Source organism: Chenopodium album, chromosome 22 (assembly GCF_948465745.1).
Source record: "Chenopodium album chromosome 22, dcCheAlbu1.1, whole genome shotgun sequence".
In the NCBI taxonomy this organism is placed as follows: domain Eukaryota; kingdom Viridiplantae; phylum Streptophyta; class Magnoliopsida; order Caryophyllales; family Amaranthaceae; genus Chenopodium; species Chenopodium album.
The window spans coordinates 25,080,330-25,103,444 of NC_137855.1; the positions used below are offsets into that span (position 1 = coordinate 25,080,330).

At 38.3% G+C, this 23,115-nt stretch overlaps 1 non-coding gene across 1 annotated transcript; it reads left to right on the forward strand.

The window, feature by feature from the left end:
* The first annotated feature begins 13,120 nt into the window (after window positions 1-13,120).
* LOC145606349 (small nucleolar RNA R71) lies at window positions 13,121-13,226 on the forward strand. The gene has a single exon (XR_014105249.1). It is a non-coding gene; the product is annotated as a small nucleolar RNA R71 (small nucleolar RNA).
* Window positions 13,227-23,115: the final 9,889 nt, after the last annotated feature.

Sequence of the window (23,115 nt, forward strand, 5' to 3'; positions counted from 1 at the left end):
AAGCTCTCTTAGGGTGTGAAGTTTGTGAGGAGGATGTGATTGAGAATGAGCTTGATTTGAATGATGATGAGTTGGAGGAGAACCCTTTGGATGTGAGTTCATTAGATGAGAGAGCTTGTGTTTCAATGGATAGCGGTGTAAGTGAGCAACCAATTCCTATTCCTTCACCTTACACCTCATTTTCAAGAAAGCTTGATCTTGTTCCCTCTTACCCCATGTCATTACCTTCTTTTCTCATATCCCCTCCTCTTGAAAAGCCTTTAGTCCCTCAAGTGCCTCATTTGATGACTTTTGAGGATGAAGGTGGAATTTTCAACCAAAAATATTTTGTTGGGAAGAGTATGCCTTCTTCTTTTTCTTTAATTTCTCTTCCTTTTTCTTATATTCTTGTTTTTCCCTTCTCTCCTTCTTCTTCTTGGCATACTTCTTCTCAACTCCATAGGTGTGCACTATGCTTGTTGCATGCCTTATTTTTGTCATGTGCATACTTGTTCTCATATGAAATGTGTAGTAGTGCATTTGACAAGCTCTTGCGATCGTTGCAATATTATTTTACTAGAGCGGTCAAGCTTGGACCTTAAGCAAGCCTTTCTCGGGAAGTAACCCGTGATTTAGATTAGATTTTCCTTTTCTTTTTAGAATAGATTTTTCTCTCATGGAAATTTTTGTGTGCCTTTTGCTAGGTACATGACTTGATATACTTTGGTGCTTCAATTTGGATCAAGAATCAAGGAAGGTTGACTCCTATCTTTGCGTGCATATGAAGAAAGGGTTCAATTCTTGAGAAATTAGCTTTGAAAGGTTTAAATTGGGTCATTTGCGGGTATTTACACCCACCTCAAATCCGGTAATATCTTTCCTTGCTCTTTCTCTAGTGGATGATGACTTGTTGGACATATGTTGGTTTGTTGGATTGATCTCCTTGTTTTCCCCTCCCATGGATTATATGATTTATGTTTGAGTTTATTGTCTCATTCAAGCTTGGGGGAGGGTATTCTATCATGTTTGGTGGAATGTTGATTCTTATGTGTTATGCACCTTTGTATATGCTTTTCCATGTTTCTTATATTTTGAGAAAACTCCAAAAATATTTTTGTTTCTATCAAGGCAAATTTGCAATGTGTTTTGTTTTGTTCTTGCTTTAGACATAATAACATTTGGACTTATATAATTGAATGCTTTTCTTCCTAAATGGTAATGGTGTGCACGGTTTGAGAGTACGCTTGGTTGATTCTAGGATGAAGCATGCTAAGGTAGTTGGTTAGAACTAGTGGGAACTTGAAGCCGGATTCTACCTGTTTGTGGCATGTTTGGTAGTTGCTTCCTATAGTCGATTTGACACCAATAGTGAGTTTTTGCTACAACCATGTGAGTTCTATGTTTTTCAAGCCTTCTACCTATACTTGTATGAGCGGCATGGATCCTTGACTTCTTGCAAACCTAATCTTGAAACTCGACTCATAGATCTTAAATCCGAGACCGAACCATTTAGGGAGGAAAAAGGCACCTTTTTCGGGGTGGTATTTTTCATTTTTAGGATAGTTTGTTTCATCTTTATTTTTGGGTTTACATTTGCCTTTTTGCAACCATTTGAGCCTTATACCTACTTTTCAAGCCACATCTTTAGATCTTTGGCCTTTTGTTTCATTTTCTTTCTTTTCTTGGTTTTTGTGAAGCAATTGATCATTCTTGATGGAGTTTGTGGTGGAGAAGTTGAAATGTTTGGTTCTTATGAAAGCAAGATTGTGTTATGTCTTCTTCGTGAATAATGGCAAATGAGTATGAGTAAAAGCCGTCCTACTTTATAAAAGGCATGGACAAATAAGTGCAAAATCGAAATAGCCGTCTAAAGTAGAAAGAGGCGAGGACAAAGCACTAAATAAAAAGAAAAAAAAGTGATAAATGAAAAATTCAAAAATATTTTGATGTGAGTTTTCTCCCTTTTTGAGCATTGAGGACAATGCTCCATTTAAGCTTGGGGGGAAGCGTTCTCACGCTTTTTGTGTATATGTTTGTGATTTATAGCTTTGAATAAGCTTGGGGGTGTTAGTTTGTTTTTGTTTGGTGACTAAGATTGTGATTCTAAGAATTGGTCGTTCTTTGCTTCACTTTTAGGAAAACCACCAAATTTTAAATTTTTAGCCTACCTTCACCCTTATTGCCTTACGTTACAACCTTGGGGAAAGACCTTTTGACCTAAATGGTTGAGTCACTCATCGGTGAAGAGGAATGTGAGTTTTAGGAATAGGGAGAGGGAATGCAAAAGTCAAGATGTCGAGTAGCCTAAAAATTCTCTTTTTCCGGTTCCTTCGTGGAATCATTGGGATGCTCATTAGAGGTCGATTTGAAGCTATTAGGAAGAACGCGGTAAGATCGTTTGGGATGAAAGTGGATTGTGAAAGCTAGTTCCTATGCTTAGCATATTTATGTTTCAATCAATCTTGGGTATCTTGGAACGTGCACTCCCTTACTTGTTTAGTAAGATTTTCATCCACTTGTGCTTGTACATTTGCAAAGGTCCTTTCATGAACATTTGTTTTCTTTTCTTGTATTTTGTTTTCTTTTTCAAGCTTTGCCTTGTTTGTATTATTATGAGAGTTATGGGTCAAACTCTTAGGATACCCTTACGAGACCTCACTCGTCCTCATAGGCGACTTTGGGGTTTAAAGGGCTTGTTGTAGCTAAAAACAACCGTGATTCCTACGACAGTGAGTTAGTGTATATTCTCATCTCGTCTCTTGTTTAGTTTGTTTTAAAAAGCTCGTCATTTTCACTCCCTTGGTTTTGTTTTGCTCGAGGACGTGCAAAAGGTAAGCTTGGGGGTATTTGATGTGTGTCATAAATGGCACACATTTGATGAGCATTTAGGTCCTTTTTATCCTCTTTTTATAGCTTTCCTGCTCAACAAATGTACGGTTTTATGCTTTCTCCCTCTTTTCTACCTTTCTATGGTTTTCTAGTATTTTCTCCTTTATTTCTTTTATTTTCGTTATTTTAATTGTTTTCTCTTTATTATAGATTTTATAGATTTAGTTTTATTTTATTTTAGTTTTTTTGATTTTACTTTCATTTTATTTTCTTTACTTTATTTTATTTTCATTTTATTATATTTTTCCTTCCTTTATTATTTTCATTTTCATTTTATTTCTTTTACTTTTATTTGTCGGTTTTAGTTTTATTTCACTTTATTTTATTTCTCGGTTTTATGTGTGTTTTGTAGGTGTTTGTTCCAAGTCTAATTTGAGGTGCTCGCTAGAGTTAGCCACTGCATAGTTTGGTCTTCATCACCATCATGGTGATGATAGTGATGGGGATGAAAGTGGGCAGGAACTCCTCCGCAACTCCCCTGCTTTCCCCTGCTCCTTACTTCACGACATTGCAGCAGCTCCGCAGCTACCTCACGCATCAACACCAACCTTCCAGCAGCCCCTGCTGCCCCTCCAACGCGGCACAACAAATAGCCACGCAAGCAGCCCCTGCTGCCCTTAATTGCGCCACCTCTTCCAGCCGCAGCCAACAATTCCCGCAACCACCAGCAGCACCGCAATTTCCCTCCAAATCACAAACAACCGCAACAGCCTCCAATTCCCCTGTTTCCCACCAGCCACCTCACGCAACACCAACACACAAAGCAGCCCCTGCTGCCCACCAATTGCCCCACCTTCCTCCGCAACCTCCAATTGCGCCCAGCCACCTCACACAATAACAATTGAAGCATCTCCAAGCAACCACCGCAGCTCCGATTTCACTCGTACCTCAGCAGGTGCGGGCACAATCAACGAGTGCAGCCGCACCCAACTGGGTATTTCTTGGGCCGTTGATTAGAGATGATGAACGACTGTGATGGTATGTGATTTGATGATGATGAGGTGCGTGCTTGAGGACGGTGAGAAGCAGGGAATTATTTCCCTTTGAAATGAGCAGCAATTCCGTTTCTTTTCCTTTTCATTTCTTTTAATTTTAGTTTTCCTTTTTATTTATTTTATTTTTCTTTTCCATTTTCTTTTCTTATTTTATTTTATTTTCTTTTCCTTTCTTTCCTTTTCTTTTCCTTTTATTTATTTTCTTTTCCCTTTTATTTTCTCTTAATCCTTGTATTTTATAAATACCCATTTTTGGGTAGAGAGAGAAACAAGTAGAAATAGATTAGAATTAGAGAATTAGATCATTTTCCTAGCTTAGTTGAGAGCTTCTCTCTCTAGTTTTTAGGGTTAATTTTAGGAGTAGATTTTAGAGAGAGAAAGTGAGGAATTTAAATGGTGATTGAGAGATTGAAGATTCAAATGTGGCAATTGTATTGGAGATCTACTCTATTATCAAAGAGCATTTCTAACTCTATCTCATTTATTACTTTATTTAATATTCATTGTTTTGATTGATTGATTTGATTGGAATTTTATGATTTGATGATTGATTTTGGATATTCATGTTTGTATTGGTAGAATTGATGATAATGTTTGAGTAGTTGTTTGGTTAGGGATTTGGTGAAGCTTTGATGTAATGAATTGATGTAAATTGGGGATAATTGATGGAGATGATGATGTGATTAAACTTGGTTGATTGATCATGTGCATGTGTGTGATTAATTAGAGAGTAGCTAACTTTGATTATTGCACTAGATTGCATTGTAAGTTCACATTGATACGGACCATTGATTTGTGGCTTGCATTTACACGATTAAGGTGTCTTGTGATGTTTCCTAGCTAGAGTTTATCGTAGTTGACGCTAGTTAGACCTCTAGGAGAATAGCTTGACATGCTCTTTTGGTTGCATGATTGATTTTCCCTCACATTGCTTGACTTAGTCGACTTTCCATTCAATTTGCATCGTTAATTGCCATTATTTGCGGATCCTAATCCCTAGCTCTCATATTTGTTTGGTTTCTTCGTTTTAGTAGATGTTAGAGTCACCTTTTATCTCTTGTCTTCGACCTAGCTTAGGCATATAATTGGAAGAATTTAGGCATTACCGTTCCTTTGGGTTCAACCCTTAACCTACCTCTATACTTGTATTTAGGTTTGTTGAGTGTTTATAAATTTTGTTTGGCTTAGGGAAGATTAACCCAACGACCTAGTTTTCCCCACGTCACTCTTTCCCTTTAGCCCTACCTAACCTCCTAAGGGAATCAGCAGCAAAATATTCAGACCAATCATCCAAGACAGGGGGCCTTGAACGACCCCACCTCCCCTCAGTCTCAGGGGAAGGGAAAGGAGCAGGGTTTGCTGGATCATAAGTCCAGTCACACCCTCTCGGCCTCCTGTAATCATAATCCTCTCTAGAGGTCCCACGAATGGCACTATGCGCCATATGTGGGCCCTCCTAATAGGGATAGCAGAGACGGGGCCCCACCGCCTTGTCAAAAGGCTCCCACTGTGGGATAGGGCCCTCTTGGACCGGGAGGTAAGGGTAATTCACATAAGGCTCAATTTCCCCCCTAGAAACATGATAGTCATACACCCTCCTAGCATGATAATCATAGCTACCCTCAAAACAAGCATTCCCCATAGAAGAAGAAGAAGACAAGGCAACAGTAAGGGCATCAATCTTTTCATGCAACCTGGATAAATCATGCAAGGGAGGGGATGAAGGAGAAAGAGGAGTAGGAGAAGAAGTACGAGGGATACCTCCCTTAGATGAAGAGGCCTTAGACTTTGGATGAGCATGACCCGAAGAAGGCATGGAAACCCGACGAAAAGAACTTGGAATATTTCTCTTGGGCGGCTTCCAAGTGTAGGATGAATTGTTGTCTCTCACCATCGACCCTTCGTAGGGAATAAGGCACCAATCGGTAGTCCTAGACACTTTCCAAATAAACAAATCGTCCATGATAATGCGCTCAATGAACTTTTGGTTGATCAAGGAGAACGTACCCAACAAACAAGATGAAGACTTCTCTCTAGGGTCCTTAATTTCCTTAAGATCCCCAATCATGGATGCATACTTTTTGTTAAGTGATAGCACGATGATGGTAATCATACCCCCAATTTGTATGCTTCCGGAGAGAAAGAAGTCGTCCCGAATGTCGATGAAACGGTCGAGCAAGTGCCTTGCAAAATCGATCACCTCCACCATATCATCCCTATATCGATTAGCCAACCATAGCCAACTTAATTGTTCTTGAGATATGGCTCCAAGAGATTCCTTGGAGAAAAATGCATAAGTAAGGATGCGGCTAAAATAGCGCATCGCTCCATGGACTATAGAGGCCGATTTGGAAGATTGAGCACAATAAGCATCCTCAATAGAAATATCATCCCACCAATCATTCTCATCATACCTATGGTTGCGATGAAGAGCTTCATAGGCCGGATAAATCAAAGGCATGCCTTCAATGGGCTCCGGAAAGTTGAACATCTTGTTTAGGAATGAAAGGGGAATAGAATAGTCTTCATTGAATACTTGGAAAGATAGTGTTGGACATTCATTATCGTTGTCATCCTTTTGCACATCGAGCGATGATAGAAATTCATAAGTGAGCCTTGCATAGGTGGGAGCACTAAGGTCAATGAATTGCTCAAGGCCCAAATTCCGAGCTAACATCCGTACATCATCGTCGATCCCTAGAAGAGTAGTGGTGTCACGATCATAGAATCTTGTAGAATACAATTTCCTTGATGAAAGACTCTCGAATCGGTCCCAATGCTCTTGAACCGTGAGCTTGATGCCATAAGTTTCTTTGACGGTGGAAGGTCGATCAATAGTTTTCCTTGAATTTGTAACCTTGGTGCGCTTAGCTTGTCTTGAACCACCCATCTACAAAATAATGCACAAAGAAAATGGTTTCAAAAGTAGGAATAGTGTGCCAAAAATTAATTATGAGTATGGGGAAAAAGAAAGTGCACAATATTTCATGAGTTAAGTAAAAATTCAATAGAGGTGAATAATGCATAATCAAGGTATCAGAATTGACACAAATATTACCCCAAATCACAATTAAGAAAAGCAACTATATACCATACTATCAACAACCACTTTCTCCATTATCACCATCAACATCAACAAAATACCCTAAAACTAAACATATGAAAATCCAACAAGATTCATGCCAAAATTTATAATATGCTCAAGTAATATCATCAACATAATTAAATTTCACAAAACCAACATCAACATTTCCATAGTCATCAACATAAAAACAAGTGGTAGTAATGGTGGGGAGTGTGAGGGTAGTACTAATCATGCTCAAATATTCATGAGGTATAAAAATTGAAACTTTATCACATAAAACATGCAATTATACTCTCAATTGATAGAAAATCACAAGATTTAAGGAAGAAAAACACTATTACACATAAACATCTCCAACAATCATACCAACAAGTTTCAATTAAAAAGTACCCAAAATTTTCAATCTAGGAGTGAGAAAATTACCTTTAAAGATGTAGAATGAAGACTTGGGTAGCAAAGTAGTGAGAATTATGGAGAATTTGATGAGGAAAGATGAAAAATAATATGATGAAAATGGAGGATAACTATGAGCAATCACAATAGACCTAAGAAGGAAGTAGAATGAAGTAGGAGAGAGGGAGAGAAGGAAAATCGGGCTTAAAAGTGGAGGGAAAACTAGCCCTCGTATACCCAGAAAGGTGCGGCCGCACATGAGAGATGTGCGCCCGCACAGAGCTCGTGTGCGGCCGCACATTACTGATGTGCGGGCGCACAAAAACTGGGCTTTACTTCCGACTTTCTTCCTTCCTCATCATGTGCGCACACCCCTATGATGGTCATGGCCTGGGGAACCATATAGGCAGTAGCTACACTTCATATTGTAGAAATAAAAACATGAAAATCATGAAAATAAACACAAGTATTCACCATTCTCCATACTTACCCACTCTTCCAACTTAAGAATTGGGACAAGTTTACCTCAAAATTGGCATCAAAATTGTTGGAAATCAACTCAAACCATCCTACAACATCAAACACAAGAAAATTAGATCACAAAAACACCATCAAAACACAAAGAAAAACCAAAAGAAAAAGGAAGAAAAAGTTAGAAAACACGGGTTGCCTCCCGTGAAGCGCTTAATTTAGAGTCTTAAGCTAGACATCCTCCACCTCTTTCAAGGCGGATCATAGAGAGTCATGTCATGAATGACCCCCACAAACACTCCATCATAATACCGCTTGAGTCTATGTCCGTTGACCTTAAAAGTTCTCGAAAAATCCAAAGGAGAAATTTCGATAGAGCCATTTGAGAACACCTCTTGAACAACAAAAGGGCCGGTCCAACGAGACATCAATTTTCCGGGAAAAAGCCTCATTTTGGAATTGAAAAGAAGCACCTTATCCCCCGGAACAAACTCTTTCTTCTCAATGAGCTTATCATGCACCTCTTTAGTTCTAGCTTTATACAAGCTAGCACAATCATATGCATCCAACCGAAGCTCTTCTAACTCATGAAGGTCTAACCAACGTTGCTCACCCCACTAGCCAAATCAAAATTGATCTTTTTAATAGCCCCATGAGTGCGGTGCTCAAGCTCAACCGGAAGGTGACAAGACTTTCCATAAACCAAGCGATAAGGAGTGGTACCAATAGGAGTTTTGAAAGCCGTTCTATATGCCCACAAGGCATCATCAAGCATATTTGCCCAATCTTCCCTACTCCTTGCAACCGTCTTCTCAAGAATCAACTTAATTTGACGATTAGATACCTCAACTTGCCCATTGGTTGGAGGATGATAAGGAAGACCAAATTTTTGGTTCACTCCATGATTCTTCAACATCTTCCGGAAAGCATAGTGCACAAAATGGGAGCCATTGTCACTTATAACTGCTTTGGGGATGCCAAACCTAGGGAATATTATCTTTTTGAACAATTTCATCACCACTTTATGGTCATTAGTGGGAGAAGCAATGGCTTCCAACCACTATGACACATAATCACCGGCAACAAGAATTTATTGATTCCCATAAGAAGATGGAAAAGGACCCATAAAATCTATACCCCAAACATCAATTATTTCCAATTCAAGTATTGGTTGTTGGGGCATCTCATTCCTCCTCGAAATATTCCCGGTCCTTTGGCATTGATCACAACTTTTGACATACTCCCAAGCATTCTTGAAGAGGTTAGGCCACCATAATCCACATTAAAGCACCTTAGAGGCCGTTCTTGAAACACCCATATGACCGCCACTAGGATCCGAGTGGCACATCTTCAAAACATTTGGTATTTCCTCATTTGGCACACACCGGCGCAACAATCCATCCACACCTCTTTTGTAAAAGATTGGTTCATCCCACACATAGTGCCTAGCTTCTCTCTTGAGCTTCCTCCTTTGATTGTTGGAAAAAAAAGGAGGGAACTCCCCACAAGCAAGAAAATTCACCAAATCGGCAAACCAAGGGAGCTCCTTCACATTGATAACATATGAAGAATCATCCAACATCCGGTCCTCTATAGGAGACCCATCGTCTTGAACTTGAAAATCCTCAAGTCTAGACAAATGATCCGCAACAACATTTTCCGCACCTTTTTTATCCCGGATCTCAAGTTCAAAAGATTGAAGCTCAAGGACCCAACGAATCAACCTTGGTTTGGATTCCTTTTTTCCAAAGAGATATTTCAAAGCCGCATGATCGGTGAAAACTATAGTCTTAGACCCCAACAAATAACAACGGAATTTCTCAAAAGAATGAACAATAGCCAAGAATTCCTTTTCCGTTGTTGTGTAATTTCTTTGAGCACCATTGAGAGTCTTTGACATATAATAGATGACATGGAGCTTTTTGTCGAATCTTTAACCCAACACACCTCCTATGGTCGTATCACTTGCATCACACATGAGCTCAAATGGCAAATCCCATCTAGGGGCTTGGACAAGAGGAGTAGAAGTCAAAGCTTTCTTCAATCTATTAAAAGCTTCCAAACAAGCATCACTAAAGACAAAATCAACATCTTTTCGGAGAAGATCATTTAAGGGCTTAGCAATGAGAGAAAAGTCTTTGATAAACCTTCTATAAAATCCGGCATGACCCAAAAACGATCTTACCCCTTCCACATTGACCGGGGGGGGGGGGGCAACTTCTCTATCACCTCAATCTTAGCCTTGTCAACCTCAATGCCTTTATTGGAAATTTTATGGCCTAGAACAATCCCTTCTTCCACCATGAAGTGGCATTTTTCCTAATTAAGCACTAAGTTGACTTTTTCACATCTCTCAAGGCATTTTTCAAGATTTTTGAGGCAATCCTCAAATGAAACACCTCCCACGGAAAAATCATCCATGAAGACTTCCATTTCCTCTTCAAGAATGTCCCCAAAAATGCTCATCATACACCTTTGAAAGGTCGCCGGAGCATTACACAATCCAAAGGGCATTCTTCTATATGCAAAAGTACCATAGGGGCATGTGAAGGTTGTCTTTTCTTGATCCTCGGGATGAATAGGAATTTGAAATAATCCCGAATATCCATCAAGGAAGAAATAGAATTTGTGCCTAGTCAACCTTTCAAGCATTTGGTCAATAAAAGGGAGAGGGAAGTGATCCTTTTTGGTTGACGTGTTTAGACGTCTATAGTCTATACATATCCTCCAACCGGTGACCGTTCTAGTTGGAATGAGCTCACCTTTCTCATTCTCAACTACGGTCATACCCCCCTTTTTAGGAACGACATGCACGGGGGAGACCCACCTTGAGCTTGAGATGGGGAATATGATTCTCGCATCCAAAAGCTTGGTGATCTCTTTCTTGACTACTTCTCCCATTTGGGGATGTAGTTTCCTTTGTCGTTCAATAGAAGGTAGGGTGCCTTCCTCAAGTGTTATGTGGTGTGTACACAAGGCGGGGCTTATGCCTTTAAGATCATCAATTGTGTACCCCAAAGCACCTTGGTGCTTTCTTAAAACACCACATAACGCTTGAGCTTGGCTCTCACTCAAGGATGCACTAACAATAACGGGATATGTAGAATTAGGGCCTAAGAATTCATACCTAAGGTGTGATGGTAGAGGTTTTAGCTCTACCATGGGAAGACCTTTACCTTCTTTGGTTGAGGCCACTTGCAAAGCATCTTGACTTGATATCCCCATACAAGTTTCTTCTCCACTCCCTATATCGCCTCCATTAAGCAAATCTTCGTACAATTGCTCTTCCTTGGTTGGGATACCTATCTTTTCCTTATTCAACAAGACACACTCAAGAGGATCATTAGGTGTGAGCAAGTGCTCATGCATGGAATTCACAATATTATCAAGCACTTCAACTCTCATGCAATTTTCTAAAGAAGAAGAGGGATATTTCATTCCTTCATTCAAGTCAAATTCAACTACTTCCTCTCCAATCTTAAGAGAAATCTTAGCACTTTTAACATCTATCATAGCCCCCGATGTAGCAAGGAAAGGTCTACCTAAGATGATAGGTATTGTAGCATCTTCATCCATATCCAACACTACAAAATCAACCAGGATAACAAATTTCCCAACCCTTAAAGGCACATCTTCTACCTTTCCCTTAGGAATCTTGATCGACCTATCGGCTAATTGCAAAGTAATCTTTGAAGGTAGAAGTTCTCCTAGACCTAATCTTTGATAAACCGAATATGGCATAAGGCTAACACTAGCTCCTAAGTCACATAAGGCATTATCAATTTGGGTCTTGTTGATGGCACAAGGGATGGAAAAATTTCCGGGATCCTTCAACTTAGGAGGCATCTTGTTCATGATGGTTGCACTACAATGCTCGGTAAGGCTAATGGTCTCCGCCACATCACAAGTCCTTTTTCCACTCAAAATCTCCTTAAGGAACTTAGCATAGTTTGGCATTTGTTCAACAACATCGGTGAAAGGAAGAGTTAAATGAAGTTGCTTAAGCATCTCTACAAATTTCCCAAATTGCTCATCCAACTTATATCTATTATATCTTTGGGGATAGGGAAGCCTTGGTTTGCAAACCTCTTTCTCTTTCTCTATCACCTTCTCTACTTGTTCCTCACCAACATTTTCGCTCAAGGGACATTCACCACCTTCAACTTCAATGGAATTCTTACTTGTTCTCTCATTAGCAACACTCTTCTTAGGCACACCTCCCTTAAGGACCTTACCACTTCTAGTAACAATGGCATCCATAGGGTTCCTAGAGTCTAGGCTAGGTGGAGTCAAAGAAGAAGAGTTTGCATATTCCTTGAATACATTAGTCAATTGAGAAAGTTTTTCGCTCAAATCCTTGTTATAAGCTAACATGTAATTAAACTTCTCTTCATTCAAAACCATACACATTTCCAAGGTTTTGGCTTGTTTCTCTATGACACTTTCCAAAAATTCCCTAGAAGAAAATGATTGATCATGGGAATTATCATTTGAACTTTGAGCATTTGGAATTAAATCAATTGGGGAACCATCTTGAAAACTTGCTTGAAAATATCCCCTAGTTTGATTGTTCCAATTACCCCTAGTTTCATTTTGGCTCCTTTGTTGACCATAGTTATCATAACCTTGATTATGATCCCCATGTCTATAGCCATGACCATGACCATTACAACCATGATGGTTATAGTTACCATGAATCCCTTGGTATCCATGATTTCTACAACCTCCATTTTGGTTATAATCATCATGATTCATATGATTATTCCTATTTCCAACATTCCTTTGAGCATGAATTCTAGATTCACAAACATGATTATTGACATAATTCACATGTTCCATTTCACTTCCAGCTCATTCACTACAAGAAACATTTGGGCACATTGAAGCATTATGATCATTCATTCCACACAATTCACATGGCCAACATTCAACAATCATGCAACAAGAAGAAATATTGGAGTTAGAGTGAGAAGATGTACCTCTCCCCTTTATTTGGGAGGGAAGAATTGGAGCTTGGGAAGGGAGCTTCTCAAGCTGTTCTTTGAGAGACATAACTTCTTTCCCTAAGTCCGCAATCAAAGTAGTCAAATCATTGATGGCACTAAGTTGTTCGATCGAGTAACCTTTGCTTGTTGGTTCTCTCTCCACTTCTTGCCAATTCATATAATGATGAGGTACTTCATCAATTGCATCAACCACTTCTTCTTCCGTTTTGTTCATGATTGGGCCTCCGGCTCCGGCATCCAAACTTGCTCTCCCATGAGAACTCAACCTACCATAAAAGATATGTATGATTTGATAGGTAGGAATCCCATGGTGTGGACACTCTCTTTGATAATCCTTAAATCTTTCCAATGCTTCATAAAGGCTTTCATTTGGCTTTTGCTTGAACCCTTGAATCAAAGTTCTTGCCTCCGCCATTTTCTTTTGAGGATAGAAACGGAACAAGAAAGCTTTGGTGACATCATCCCAAGTTCTCAATGAATTGGGCTTCACCTCTTTGTCTAGCCATTCCAAAGACCTTCCTATGAGGGAGAAAGGGAACAACTTACGGCGGATGAATTCTTGAGACACTCCATTAACCTTGATCGTGTTGCAATATTTTTCAAACTCCTTAAGATGGTTCAATGGGCTTTCGTTCTTTGCCCCACTATATTGTCTCCTCTCAATTAGGGTGATCATTGCCGGCCGAATTTCAAAGTCGTTTGCCAGTGTTGTAGGTGGAGCTATGCCGCTCTCATACCTATATGCACCGGGTACTCCCAATTCTTTCAAGGCAACTCTTGAATTACCTCCCATGTCTTGGGACCTATGCACACAAAACTCAAAGACAATATTAGTAGCACGGCTACAAGTGTAGCCTAAAGTGTAAAATCTTTTTGTATTTTGCAAATAAAGTGGAATAGACTCAACAACAACATGCACTCAAAGCACCATTCCCCGGCAACAACGCCATTTTGATAGGAAGGAGAACAGTAGGTCGTTGGGCTACCACCCCACCCAATCAAACAAAATTTGTAACTCAATTAACCCCTATGAAGTGTAGTGGTAAGTCAAGGTCGAACCCAAAGGAATGGAGGTCGAATGCACGATGCCTAAGTCAAGCTATTCCGAAATCTAGTAGGGGTTTATGGTAGAAACTAGAGCTAAGCTAGGCAATGCAAAAGGCTAGTTCTAATTCAATGCTAGACACTAGGGGAATGGATCCACATGCATCAACGGTGAAGTTCAATCAACTTGGGGAATTAACCAATCAAGTCAAGCAATGTGAGGGAAAATCAATCATGCAACCAAAAGAGTACATCAAGCTATTCTCCTAGAGGTCTAATTAGCGTAAACTACATCAAACGCTAGCTAGGAAACATCACAAGATATCTCAATCGAGTGAATGTAAGCCACAAATCAATGGTCCGTATCAATGTGAACTCACAATGCAATCTAGTGTGAATAACAAGGGTGATCAAGCCTAATCAAGCACACACATGCACAAAATCAATCAACCAATTTAATCATATTATCAACTCAATCAATTTCCCCCCAAATTAATCTCAATTCATCATCAATACATGCTTCACCACTACCCTAGCAAATAAACTACTCACAATCCATGAAGAACATCAAAATTAAAGCTAAACTAATCATCATTCCCAAATTCATCAATTGAAATCAAATTGAAACCAACAAATTCAATCAAATCAATCAAACTATCAATTAACAAAATCAAACAACAATTCTAATGAAATCAAACATTGAATTGCATTAAAGAGTAAATAATTCTTATAAACTTGATAGGAATCAAATCAAATGAAGCAATCTTCAATCATCAATCATCAAACCCACACTTTCTCTCTCTAAAAATGCTAAGAACTAATGTTTTCTCTCTCTAAAATCTGATCTAATCTAATTCTTACTAATGAAGATCTAATCTTCTCTCTATAAAAGGAAAGAAGTAACTAACAATCCCAAGAGGAAGTTGGGAAAGACGTCCGAAAATAGACCCACTTCGGTGCGGGCGCTCGAAGGAGAGAGAATGGTGCGCACGGGAACACACCTAAACAGGTGCGCCCGCACGCACCTGGTGTGCGGCTGCACACTCCGCTAGTGCGCCCGCACAACTCTGCTGCTTCCTTCTTTTTTCCTTTGTCCTAGCTCACGAGGTGCACACATCCTAGATGATGGTGATAGAGGATAAGGTAGGCAGGAACTTCCTTGAATTTCTTGAAGGATAGAAGCCATGAGGAAGGCACAAACAAGAACTTGAAGCATGCTCCTTGAACCTCCCTTTGACTTGAAACTTCTTGCACAAGCTTTAGGCATGAAATTCAATGGAAAACCATGGAGAGGAAGATCGGGAATCCTTGGACAATCAATCACAACGTACAATCAAAGGATAAAAAACAAGTGAAAGGAAAAAATAGCAAGTAAACTAGAAAAAGCATGAAATAGAGAAACTAACTACAAAAAGCATAAAATGAAGAAAAGAAGAATAAAACTAAGGAAAACTAAAGAAAAGAGGGATAAAATGAAATAGAAATCATCCAAAAAGGAACCAAATGAGTGCTATAAATGTCCCTCATCAATAATTGAGTCAAATGAAAGTCAAACACATTCAAACAAAGCTTTTAGAATCAAATTAAAGTCAAATGCATTTAACAAAGATAATTGAGTCAAATGAAAGTCAACCACATTCAAACAAAGTTTTTTGAATTAAATGAAAGTGAAATGCAATTAACAAAGCTAATAGAGTCAAATGAAAGTTAAACACATTCATTCAAAACTTTTTGAATCAAATGTAAATCAAACACATTCAAACAAAGCTTTTTGAACCAAATGAAAGTCATATGCATTGAACAAAGATAATTGAGTTTAATGAAAGTCAATCTCATTCAAACAAAGATTTTTGAACCAAATAAAGTCAAATACATTCAACAAAGCTTTTTGACTCAAATAAAAGTCAAACACATTCAAACAAAGCTTTTTAAATCAAATGAAATTCAAATGCATTCAACAAAGATAATTCAATCAAATGAAAGTCAAACACATTTATACAATGCTTTTTGAATCAAATGAAAATCAAATACATTTAACAATGCTAATAGAGTCAAATGTAAGTCAAACACATTCAAACAAATCTTTTTGAATAAAATGAAAGTCAAATGCATTCATCATAGTTAATTGAGTCAAATGAAAGTCAACACATTTAAACAATGCTTTTTTAATCAATTGAAAGTCAAATGCATTCAACAAAGCTTATTGAGTCAAATGAAAATCAAACTCATTCAACAAAGCCTTTTGAACCAAATGAAAGTCAAACACATTCAAACAAAGCTTTTAAAATCAATTGAAAGTCAAACGCATTCAAAGAAGCTTATTGAGTCAAATGAAAGTCAATCACTTTCAAACAAAGATTTTTGAATCAAATGAAAGTCGAATGCATTCAACAAAGATAATTGAGACAAATGAAAGTCAAACACATTCAAACAAAGCTTTTTGAATCAAGTGAAAGTCAAATGCATTCAACAAAGCTAATTGAGTTAATTGAAACTCAAACACATTCAAACAAAGCTTTTTGAATTACATGAAAGTGAAATGTAATTAACAAAGCCAATTGAGTCAAATGAAAGTTAAACACATTTGTATAAAGCTAATTGAGTCATATGAAAGTCAAATGCATTCTACAAAGCTAATTGAGTCAAATGAAATTCAAACACCTTCAAACAAAGCTTTTGGAATCAAAATGAAAATCAAATGCGTTCAATAAAGCTAATTAAGTCAAATTAAAGTCAAACACATTTAAACAATTCTTTTTAAATCAAATGAAAATCAAATGCATTCATCAAAGCTAATTGAATCAAATGAAAGTCAAATGTATTCAACAAAGGTAATTGGCAGAAATGAAAGTCAAACACATTCATACAAAGCTTTTTGAATCTAATAAAACTCAAATGCATTCAACAAAGCTAATTGAGTCAAATGAAAGTAAAACAAATTCAACAACGCTTTTTGAATCAAATGAAAGTCAAATACATTCAACAAATACAATTGAGTCAAATGAAAGTCAAACACATTCAAACAAAGCTTTTTTAATCAAATAAAAGTCATATGCATTCAACAAAGATAATTGACTCAAATGAAAGTCAAACACTGGTGTGTGTCATAAATGGCACACATTTGATGAGCATTTAGGTCCTTTTTATCCTCTTTTCATAGCTTTCTTGCTCAATAAATGCTCGGTTTTATGCTTTCTCTCTCTTTTCTACCTTCCTATGGCTTTCTAGTATTTTCTCTTTTATTTCTTTTATTTTCGTTATTTTAGTTGTTTTTTCTTTACTTTAGATTTTATAGTTTGGTTTTATTTTATTTTAGTTTATTTGATTTTATTTTCATTTCATTTCCTTTACTTTATTTTATTTTCATTTTACTATTTTTCCTTCCTTTATTATTTTCATTTTCATTTTATTTCTTTTACTTTTATTTGTCGATTTTAGTTTTATTTCACTTTATTTTATTTCTCGATTTTATGTGTGTTTTGTAGGTGTTTGTTCCAACTCCAATTTGAGGTGCTCGCTAGAGTTAGCCACTGCATAGTTTGGTCTTCGTCACCATCATGGTGATGATAGTGATGGGGATGAAAGTGGGCAGGAACTCCTCACTTCTCTTCCCCTGCTTTCCCCTGCTTCAACTTCAACTTCCCCTGTTCCCCGACCTCACGCAACACCACCAAATCAGCCACTCCACCACCTCTTCCAGCAAACGCTAACAACACCACCTCCAATTACACACCACCACTCAACCACCAACAACCGCAACACAAACACCAGCCACACACGCAGCCACCTCCCTGCTCCTTAATTCTGCCAGCCACCACACACGCAACACACAACAAAAAATCCCGCAAACCACCTCACAACAACAATCGCAGCCACACAAATCAACCACCTGCTGCACTCCATTTCCGCCACCACAAATAGCCACGCAAGCAGCCCCTGCTGCCCCTCCAAATCTCCCACCAAATCAGCCACCATATCTCCCGGCACAACCACCAGACGCTTTCCCAATTGAACCCCCAAAACACGGCAGCCACCCACGCAATTTCCACAGCAGCAGCCCCTTGTAATCCCGCAACATCACCACACACAATCGCCACCAATCAAACCCCGCAACACCACGCAACTACAACAATTATTAATCCCGCAACCTCTAGCCTCCAATTGCGCCACCAGCCTCATCTCCAGCACACCAACGCAGCAGAAAGCTTCCCAAACCTCAATAGGTGCGGCCGCACTCGCAGCCCCTGCGGCCGCACACAGCTGGGTCTAATTTGTGCGTGGCAAGGAAGCTTAATTGTTGGCCGTTGATTGATGATGATGACGGTTGTGATGAAGGTTGATTGATGATGATGAGTTGCGTGAGACGGTGAGAAGCAGGGGATCATTTCCCCTTGAATGTGCAACAACCGATTTCTTTTCTTTTTATTATTTCTTTGATTTTATTTTCCTTTTTAATTCTTTTATTTTTCTTTTCCATTTTCTTTTCTTATTTTTCTTTTCTTTTCTTTTCTTTCCTTTTCTTTTCCTTTTATTTTATTTTCTTTTCTCTTTTATTTTTCTTTTATCCTTGTATTTATAAATACCCATTTTTGGGTAGAATGAAAAACAAGTAGAATTAGATTAGAATTACAATTAGATCATTTTCCTAGCTTAGTTGAGAGCTTCTCTCTCTAGTTTTTAGGGTTAATTTTAGGAGTAGATTTTAGAGAGAGAAAGTGAGGAATTTCAATGGTGATTGAGAGATTGAAGATTCAAATGTGACAATTGTATTGGAGATCTACTCTATCATCAAAGAGCATTTCTAACTCTATCTCATTTATTGCTTTGTTTAATATTCATTGTTTTGATTGTTGATTTTGACTGGATTTTGATGAATTGATGATTGATTTTGGATATTCATGTTTGTATTGGTGGAATTGATGATAATGATTGAGTAGTTGTTTGGTTAGGGATTTGGTGAAGCTTTGATGTAATGAATTGATGTAAATTGGGGATAATTGATGGAGTTGATAATGTGATTAAACTTGGTTGATTGATCATGTGCATGTGTGTGATTAATTAGAGAGTAGCTAACTTTGATTATTGCACTAGATTGCATTGTAAGTTCACATTGATACGGACCATTGATTTGTGGCTTGCATTTACACGATTGAGGTGTCTTGTGATGTTTCCTAGCTAGAGTTTATCGTAGTTGACGCTAGTTACACCTCTAGGAGAATAGCTTGACATGCTCTTTTGGTTGCATGATTGATTTTCCCTCACATTGCTTGACTTAGTCGACTTTCCATTCCAATTTGCATTGTTCATTGCTATTATAAGTGAATCCTAATCCCTAGCTCTTATATTAGTTTGGTTTCCTCGTTCTAGTAGTTGTTAGAGTCATCTTTTACCCCTTGTCTTCGACCTAGCTTAGGTATATAATTGGAAGCACTTAGACATTACCGTTCCTTTAGGTTCGACCCTTGACTTACCTCTATACTTGTATTTAGGTTTGTTGAGTGTTTATAAATTTTGTTTGGCTTAGGGAGAATTAGCCCAACGACCTAGTTTTCCCCACGTCAAACACATTCAAACAAAGCTTTTTGAATCAAATGAAATTCAAATGCATTCAACATAGCTTTTTGACTCAAATGAAAGTCAAACACATTCAAACAAAGCTTTTTGAATCAAATAAAAGTCAAATGCATTCAACAAAGCTTTTTGACTTAAATGAAAGTCAAACACATTCAAACAAACCTTTTTGAATCAAATGAATGTCAAATGCATTCAACAAAGCTAATTGAGTCAACTGAAAGTCAAACACATTCATACAAAGCTTTTTGAATCAAATGAATGTAAAATGCGACAACTAGTGAGACGGCTAATTTTTAATAGGAACAATTCAAAAATTTTTTGCCTCAATTAGTTTCTAAATCGCTACAAATAAAAAATTAGTTGTCAGAATTTGTTGATATATGGAAACAAGACAAAATTTGATGAAATCTAGCAACAACTAGTAAGAAAACTTGTTTTCAATAGCAACCAAAAAAAGATGTATTGAATCAAATGAAAATCAAATCCATTCAACAATGGTAATTGGGTCCAATAAAAGTCAAACACATTCATTGACAAATTAGAGAGGAAGAGTGAATAGAATGGCTTTTGTAATTGATTATTATTCATCAACAGGTTGAGTATTTATACAAAACCTAATCTCATAAGATAGTAAACAATTTTCCTAAAAGATATACTTAAATAATATCTTAACATATAATAAACCTAAATATATTATTCTCCTAATACGATCAATACGGAAAATATATCACACGTATATTTTCCGATATTATCTTTAACACCCTCCCGCAATCGTAACGGCAGTAACACGAACGTTGCGATTGGAAATTCTTCAAACTGTTGAAGCCGAGATGCACACTCTTGTGATGTCGCCTTCAAATTTTTTTTCTTCAATGATGAGAACGTTCATCTTTTCGAACTCATCTGTCATCAATCAAACAGGAACGTCATTCTTTTCGAACCTGCAAATATAACAATTTTTGGTTTTTCCGGAGCAAAATCGAGCTCCAATCAAATATTGGTTTTTCATAGTAAAGCACACTTAAATTTCTTATTGGTCTTTCAGAGTAAACCACACTCAAATCTCTTATTGGTTTTTCAGAGTAAACCACACTCAAATTTCTTATTGGTCTTTCAGAGTAAACCACACTCAAATCTCTTATTGGTTTTTTAGAGTAAAACCAAACTCATATAAAATCATGCTCGAATGAACTCACAAAAAAGAAAAAAAAATTGCACAGCTGAATTTTTGGGTAAAATTTATGAATCCCGCCGGTGAGTTTAATTTTTTAACCCACAGGCAGGGGGGAAATTTTTGTGAACGGCCCCAAGATTTAACCTGCTCTTGATACCATGACAGATTAGTGAGGAAGAGTGAACAGAATGGCTTTTGTATTGCTTGATTATTATTCATCAATAGGTTAAGTATTTATACAAAACCTAATCTCATAAGATAGGAAACAATCTTCCTAAAAGATATACTTAAATAATATCTTAACATATAATAAACCTAAATATATTATTCTCCTAATACGATCAATACGGAAAATATATCACACATATATTTTCCGATATTATCTATAACATTCATATAATGCTTTTTGAATCAAATAAAACTCAAATGCATTCAACAAAGCTAATTGAGACAAATGAAAGTCAAACACATTCAACAACGCTTTTTGAACCAAATGAAAGTCAAATGCATTCAACAAAGATTAATGAGTCAAATGAAATTCAAACTCATGCAAAAAAATCTTTTTGAATCAAATGAAGTCAAATGCATTTAACAAAGATTTTTGACTCAAATAAAAGTCAAACACATTCAAACAAAGTATTTTTAAATCAAATGAACGTCAAATGCATTCAACAAGGATAATTGAGTCAAATGAAAGTCAAACACATTCATACAAAGCTTTTTGAATAAAATGAAAGTCAAATGCATTTAAACAATGCTTTTTGAATCAAATGAAAGTCAAATGCATTCAACAAAGCTAATTAACTCAAATGAAAATCAAACACATTCATGTAGCTAAATTAACGTCCAAGTGACGTGAGGCCAATGGCTGGATAATAAACTAAGTTTGAAACTTAGTAGCAAATTCAACGTCCAAGTGACATACGGCCAATGGCCAGATAACTAAACTAGGCACAAACCGCTTAGTGGCTATACTGCTGGCCTGAACCTAGACCATAGGCCAATGGCCGGATGGTTGCTCTTTTCATAAATTCGCCTGTCCCAACATGGACAAAGGCGTCCGGCGACACCCCTCTGGGTGAAATCGTCGCAGAGAGAAGCCAACTTGCTTGCTCTACGTACCTATGCAAACGACCAAAATTGAACGACCAAATTGGTCTAGCCGTCTAACCAGAACAGTCTAAAAAAACGACCAAGTTTTCGGACTACCGGATGTCCTAAGACACCAGTTGGTGACCGACCGAAGTTCTTACTTAGGCTTTTCATTCCAAATTGCACGGATTCTCCCGGTTGGAGCAAAAAAGAGTTGTACAATGGCAATACAACCGTCTTAAAAAAGACATGAGGCCAATCGTCGGATGGTTATACATTTTTGTAAATTTGCCCGCTCCAATGTGAAATGTGGCGTCCGGCGACACCCCTCCGGTTACAATCGTCGCAGAAAGCAGTCTATCGTTTGCTTTACGTACGCACGCAAGGGGCAAAAAATAAACGATCTCATTGGTTAACTCATAGCCGCCTAACCTGGGTAATCTATAGAATGACCAAGTCTTTGGGGTACCGGATGTCCAAAAGACATCAGCCGGTGACCGACCAAAGTTCTAACCTAGATTACCTTCTTAAATTATACAAGTCCTCCCAATGGGGTAAAAGGACATTAAAAGTATAATTGGATTACAAACACCCCATACGGCCATTTGCCTTCTGCCCTATGAAAAGTCAGGCGGCCATTTGCCTCCTTCCCTATGAAAAGTCAGGCGGTCATTTGCCTCCTGCCCTATGAAAAGTTAGGCGGCCATTTTCCTCTTGCCCCCTGGCGGCCATTTGCCTCCTGCCCTATGAAAAGTCAGGCGGCATTTGCCTCCTGCCCTATGATAGTCAGGAGGCCATTTGCCTCCTGCCCCCAGGCGGCCATTTGCCTCCTGCCCTATGAAAAGTCAGGCGGCCATTTGCCTCCTGCCCTATGAAAAGTCAGGCAGCCATTTGCCTCTTGCCCTATGAAAAGTCAAGCGACATTTGCCTCCTGCCCTATGAAGAGTCAGGCGGCCATTTGCCTCCTGCCCTATGAAAAGTCAGGCGGTCATTTGCTTCCAGCCCTATGAAAATTTAGGCGGCCATTTGCCTCCTGCCCTATGAAAAGTCAGGCGGCATTTGCCTCCTGCCCTATGAAGAGTCAGGCGGCCATTTGCCTCCTACCCCCAGGCGGCCATTTGCCTCTTGCCCTATGAAAAGTCAGGCGGCCATTTGCCTCCTGTCCTATGAAAAGTCAGGCGGCCATTTGCCTCTTGCCCTATGCAAAGTCAGGCGGCATTTGCCTCATGCCCTATGAAGAGTCAGGCGGCCATTTGCCTCCTTCCCCTAGGCGGCCATTTGCCTCCTGCCCTATGAAGAGTCAGGCGGCCATTTGCCTCTTGCCCTCAGGCGGCCATTTGCCTCCTGCCCCCGTGAAAACGACTAAGGCAATTATCAAAGACACACAGCGGAAGACTTAACTCAAAACCTTTC